This window comes from Galeopterus variegatus, unplaced genomic scaffold (assembly GCF_000696425.1).
Source record: "Galeopterus variegatus unplaced genomic scaffold, G_variegatus-3.0.2 Scaffold1562, whole genome shotgun sequence".
In the NCBI taxonomy this organism is placed as follows: domain Eukaryota; kingdom Metazoa; phylum Chordata; class Mammalia; order Dermoptera; family Cynocephalidae; genus Galeopterus; species Galeopterus variegatus.
The window spans coordinates 238,109-244,108 of NW_007727673.1; the positions used below are offsets into that span (position 1 = coordinate 238,109).

The following is a 6,000-nucleotide window of genomic DNA, read 5'->3' on the forward strand; positions in this document are numbered from 1 at the left end:
TAGACACACAGAGTGTCAGAGCAGAAGGGCGCTTAGGGATTCATCATAGTGCTGACTTAGAAACCTAAACCCAGGTGAGGATGGGAGTCACCTAGGGTTGCTACCTAAGTGGCAGAGCTAGAACAAAAATCTCCCAATGCCCCAATCTCAGTTCTTTCCATTACACCATGCTACTATCTTATTTCAGTAAGTCTCAAACAACTGTAAAACATCCACACAAATAACCAAGTCTCTTGTCTCTCCAAGTCTGACAAGTTACACAAAAAATAAAGCAAAAGTTTTTGCATTCTTCAAGCTAATGTCAGGGCTCTGCTCAACCTCCGCTGAGCCGCCTAACCTCCCAGAAGCATACTCCGATTCATATTTCATAACACAAAAAATAAAGCAAAAGTTTTTGCATTCTTCAAGCTAATGTCAGGGTTCTGCTCAACCTCCGCTGAGCCGCCTAACCTCCCAGAAGCATACTCCGATTCATATTTCATATTTTGGTATGACTTACACAAAATTGCAGGACAGTTAAAAATCAAACCTACAGAATGATGAGTTTGCAGAAAAATCATGAACAAACAGGGAACCACACCCAGAGCCAACCCAAGCCGGGCGATGGAGAACGCAGAGAGCTAGAAAAGGACAGGACTCAATGAGAAAGGGACAGAAAAAGGGTTGCCTTTCACGTGTCAAGTTCTCCGCAGGAGGCAGTGTGGTGAAAAGCTAACAGCCGCTGGAGCTTAGGGAGACCTGGATTCTAAATCACTGGGTGACCTTAAGCAAGCCCCTACCCCTTCCTAGGACTGTTTCCCCAACGGTCCCAGGAGGGGTTGCACCAAATGATTTCACAGGGTCCTTGCCGTTCTGCTACTCTATGACCCTAAGACCCATTATTAGCAAGCCTGGAGCTGGGCTTCCGCAGCGGGCAAGAGACATGCCGGAGACACCCGAGCCCCTTCGAGAAGCATGGAAGAAGCCCTAGCTGGTCGTTTGGGTGATCTTCCCCATCGCGGGACCTCAGTTTCACCACCTGTCAAGAAGGACGGGGAGACCCCAACCCCACGAGGTCGAGAGAGAGCGCGAGAGACAAGGGTTCTTCAGTTCCCTCATCCGGGAGGGGTGCCCGCACCGTACCGCAGCTGCGGCCCGGGAGCCGAGGGGACTCGCAGCCCCGCAGCCCAGGCGGGTCAAGTGCCTGACCTGGAGCATCTGCTACGCCGGGAGGAGGGCGAGGTGGGTCCCGCCCGAGGCGGTGACGGCCGCCAGCCGGAGCAGGTCAGCGCAGAGACTCACCACTAAGGCGCCGGCTCCGGCTCCAGCGCAGCCCACCACCCCTCCCCGCCTCAGCGCCCACCCCTAGCCATCCTCCTGGGCTGGTCCGGCAGCCGCTTCCGGGCCCCGTCACATGATTCAGGCGCCGAAGAGAAGCCGACGTCACGTGCTCCCCTGCTTGGCCGCTCCTCCTCTTAGTGCTCCGGCGCTCTGCTCCGCACCACCACCTGGCGACCAACTGTTGCCACTGCAGGGAACTGGGACTGGGAGTGGGAACTGAGGGCATTCATCTTGGAGCATGGGCAGAGTTCAGTCAAACTACACTGTCCCGAGCTGTGCGCTTGTGAAATATCGCTAATTTGTACATTTGCTCCATTTCTAATACATCTAGAGGAGTATGCATTGCTTTTATAATCAAGAAATATACATCTTTTTAAAAATCATCTAGTCGTATTTCTAGAAGTATGCAAAAACTCTCTGTGGTTGCTACTAGAAATAAGAATGTGGGGTAGAACAACACTATCTTTTAATATATTTAAAAATTTGAAGTAACATTTTTAAAGGATGGCAACATTTCAGTATGTTTAAGGTGTTTATATTACCTAGGCTTCTCCTCTTTCCTCCTTCTTGCTATAGATTTTTCCTTTAAAAAATATGTGACATAGACTTCAAGTCAAAAACTATCACAAGAGACAAAGAAGGTCATCAGTTAATAATAAAGGGGTCAATTCATCAAAAGGACATAACAATTGTAAATATATGCACATGACATTGGAGCATCGAAATACATACAGCAAATATTAATGGACGTGAAGAGATAAATAGATGTAATATAATAACAGTAAGGGACTTCAATATCCCACTTTCAACAATGGGTAGATCAACCAGACAGAAAATTTAAAAGGAAATACTAGACTTGAGTTACACATCAGACCAAATGGACTTAACAGACATATACAGAACTTTCCATCCAACAGCAGCAGAATACAAATTTTTCTCAAGTACACATAGAACATTCTCCAGGATGGATTACATGTAAGGCAGCAGAATAAGTCTTTACAAATTTAAGAAGACTGAAACTATATCTAGTATTATTTCAGAACACAATGGTATGAAACTAGAAATCAACAACAGGAGGAAACTTGAAAATTTCACAAAAATGTGGAAATTAAACAACATGTGTCTGAACACCAATGGGTCAAAGAAGAAACCAAAAGCAATATTAAAAACCACTGTCAAACAAATGACAATGGAAACACAACATCCCAAAACCTATGGGATGCACTAAAAACAGTTCTAAGAGGGAAGTTTATAGCCTACATTAAAAAAAGGAAAGATCCCAAATAGTCTAACAGTATACCTCAAGGAAATAACAGAAAAAGCCAAACAGAAATAGAGAACAGAAAGCCCCGTAAATCAATAAGATGAAGAGTTGGTATTTTGAAAATTAAGCAGAAACAACAAACTGTTCGCTAGGCTAAGAAAGAAAGAGAAGACTCAAATAAGCAAAATCAAAAATAAAAGTGAAGGTGTTAATCAGACACCTCAAATAAAAAGGATCAAAAAAGGGACTATTGTGAATAATTATATGCCAACAAATTGAATAACCTGGAGGAAATGGATAAATTTCTAGAAAAACACAACCTGACAAGATTGAATCAGGAAGAAATAGAAAGCCTAAACAGACCAATAACAAATAAAGAGATTGACAAAGTAATCAAAAACCTTCCAACAAATAAAGCCCAGGACCAGTTGGCTTCACAGTTGAATTTTACCAAACATTCAAAGAGGAATTAATACCAATACTTCCTTGACTCTTCCAAAAAATAGAACCTTTTGAAGTACTTCCAAACACATTTTATGAGGCCAGCATCACCTTAATACTTAAGCCAGACAAAGACATAACAAGAAAAAAAACTATAGGCCAATTTCTCTGATGAACGTTGATGCCAAAATGTTCAACAAAATATTAGCAAACTAAATTCAACAGCACATCAAGAAGATTATACACCATGATGAAGTGGGATTTATTCCTAAAAATGCAAGACCGATTTAACACATGCAAATCAATGAATGTGATATATCATATTAACAGAATGAAAGATAAAAACCACATGATCATCTCAAGTAAATTGGGCATTTAACCAAAGCAAATGGAATCACCACCTCATAAAGATATCTGCACTCCCACATTCACTGCAGCATTATTCACAATAGCCATGATATGGAAACAACCTAAGCATCCATTGATGGACAAATGGATAACAAAACTGTGTTGTATATATATATATATATATGCAATGGAATATTATTCAGCCTTAAAAAAAAAAGAAAGAGATCCTGCCATTTGCCACAACATGGATGAAACTGGAGGGCATTATGCTAAGTGAAATAAGCCAGGCACAGGAAGGAAAATATTGCATGATCATACTTAGAGAACAGAACAGTGGCTACCAGGGATGGAGATATGTCAGAGGATACAGAGTAGCAGATATATAGATGAACAAGTCTAGAAATCTAATGTACAATATGAGGACTATCGATAATAAAATTGCACTATATTTGGGATTCCTGCTAAATAAGTGTATTTTAGCTGCTCTTGCCACAAAAACAAAATAAATGGGTAACTGTGAGATGATGGATATGTTACTTTGTTTCACTATAGTAATCATTTTGCTATCTATATGTATCACATAACATCATTTTGTACACCTTAAATATACACAATAAATTTTACTTAAAAAATAATCATATAACTACTCAGCCAAAAAAAAAAAAAAACACATATAATTATGCTGAGCAAAAGAAGTCAGAAAAAAATATCCCAATTATATAATATTCTAGAAATTAAAAATAATCTACAGTGACAGAAAACACATCAGTGGTTGCCTGAGAATGGGGGCAGGGGCAGGAGAGGAGAGAGTGATTATAAAGGGGCATAAGGAAGCTTTTGAGGTGACAAATTCGCTCATGATCTTGATTGTGGTGATGGTTTCACAGTGAATATATACGTTGAAACTTATCAAATTATACACTTTAAATATGTGCAGTTTATGTAAATAATACCTCAAAAAGCTGTTAAAACATTTAGTAAAAAATCATATAATAAGTTAATATAGTCTCATTGAAAAATATATGTATACACGAGTATAGTGATGTAGATTTGTATTGTTACAATTCAGTCATGAATACCAGTGCATACTGTTTTGCTGAAGACTTTTACCTTCACTGGCTATAGTATTACTATATATATATTTATTAAATGTTTAAACCGTGTTAATTTTTTAAAAAACCAACTCCAATTCATTCATTTCACCAGGGAAAAAGAAAAGAATGCAGATTTATGCCCAATTCAGGCTGACCAGTGAGTTCATCCCATCCCTGAAAGAATCCACATTCATTGGGTGACTGCTGTGTTCCAGGAACTATGCTGGGAATGCCTCTGAGCCTAGTCAAGGAATTTCACTTCATTTCATTGATTCTGTGGCTATGTGAAGAAGAGTGAGAGCAGGGAAGGTGCTGAGAAGTGGCATTTTCTGAACGGCTTTCTATGGTGGACTGGCCATGCTGATGGATCAGAAAGGGAGTATGTGAGAGAGGAGACACATACTTTGACCTGAACAACAGGAAGGATTAGAGCTGCCTTTTACTATACAAGAATACAGTGGCAGGAGCAAGTTTTGGTGGGGACAAAAGGGAGACTGTCACGTGTGAAGTGCCTGTTAGACCTCCAAGGGACGAATTCAGTAGGCAGTGACATGACTGTGGAGGGAAGAGGTCCAGCCTAGAGAGAAAAAATTGGCAGTTGTCAGCATATTGATGATATTTAAAGCCGAGAGACTAGATGAGATCACCACGGGAGTGAGTATAAATAAAGATAAAAGTCCAAAAATTGAGGACAGAATGAAGACTAGCAAGTGGCAGAAGAAAGCGCAGTGGCGTGGTCACTTAGATAGGAGAGAACAGTCATCTCCTGGAAGCCAAGTGAAGAATATTGCTCAAGGAGGGGAACGAAATGTCAAATGTTACTGCTTGGAAGAAGAGAACTGAACACTGACCTCTATATTTAGCAAAGTAGAAATCATTGATGACGTCCAAAAGAGCAGGTTTCGCTGGGGTGGGAGTGAAACCCTGTTTAGAGAGACCTGTTTGGCCACCATCGTTTACCTATAACACCACATAGCATCCCCCACCCCCATCATCTCTCTTCCCACCTAATGCCCCTGCACCCTGAATTATGTTGAAGCAAACTCCAGATAGATATCTTTAAGGAGAAAAATAAAGGGAACTATGATATAGTCTTTTGTATAAAAAGGAGGAGATGTATTTTTATTGCTTGTATATGCATAAAGAAGTTCTGGAAAAATATATAAGAAAAAAATGTAAAGTCAGTTCTCCCATCTCTCCCCATTCTACTTCCCACCCGTCTCTCCTCCACTTTCAATACGTAGAGAACTATTTTAAGACTTCATAAGTCCTTTTACAGGCTCTGATGTGTGTTAACACATTCACATTAAATGTAATCTCTTTATTAGAAACTTTGCCTTCGAGTATGCACACTGTGTTACCTAATGTGTGTTAACACATTCACATTAAATGTAATCTCTTTATCCTTCCCCTGCAGTGCATGTTGCCTTCTATCCTATAAATTGTGTCACACTATTATTGCCATACAGTGACCACTTTTGGCTGGGACACAGAAAGGCGCACTAACTTTTGTCGGTATCTACAGAGAAACAC

At 40.5% G+C, this 6,000-nt stretch overlaps 1 protein-coding gene and 1 pseudogene across 2 annotated transcripts in view; one reads left to right on the forward strand and one right to left on the reverse strand.

The window, feature by feature from the left end:
- Window positions 1–1,350, reverse strand: part of SLC36A1 (solute carrier family 36 (proton/amino acid symporter), member 1) — a 39,761-nt gene extending 38,411 nt beyond the window's left edge. Inside the window, exon 1 of one of the 2 annotated variants that reach the window (XM_008577680.1) lies at window positions 1,282–1,350. The gene's annotated coding sequence lies outside the window, so the exon portion shown is untranslated. Of the gene's footprint in view, window positions 1–1,188 lie in introns of both variants that reach the window. The other variant, XM_008577679.1, reaches the window with a different exon arrangement.
- Window positions 955–6,000, forward strand: part of LOC103594466 — a 55,634-nt pseudogene continuing 50,588 nt past the window's right edge.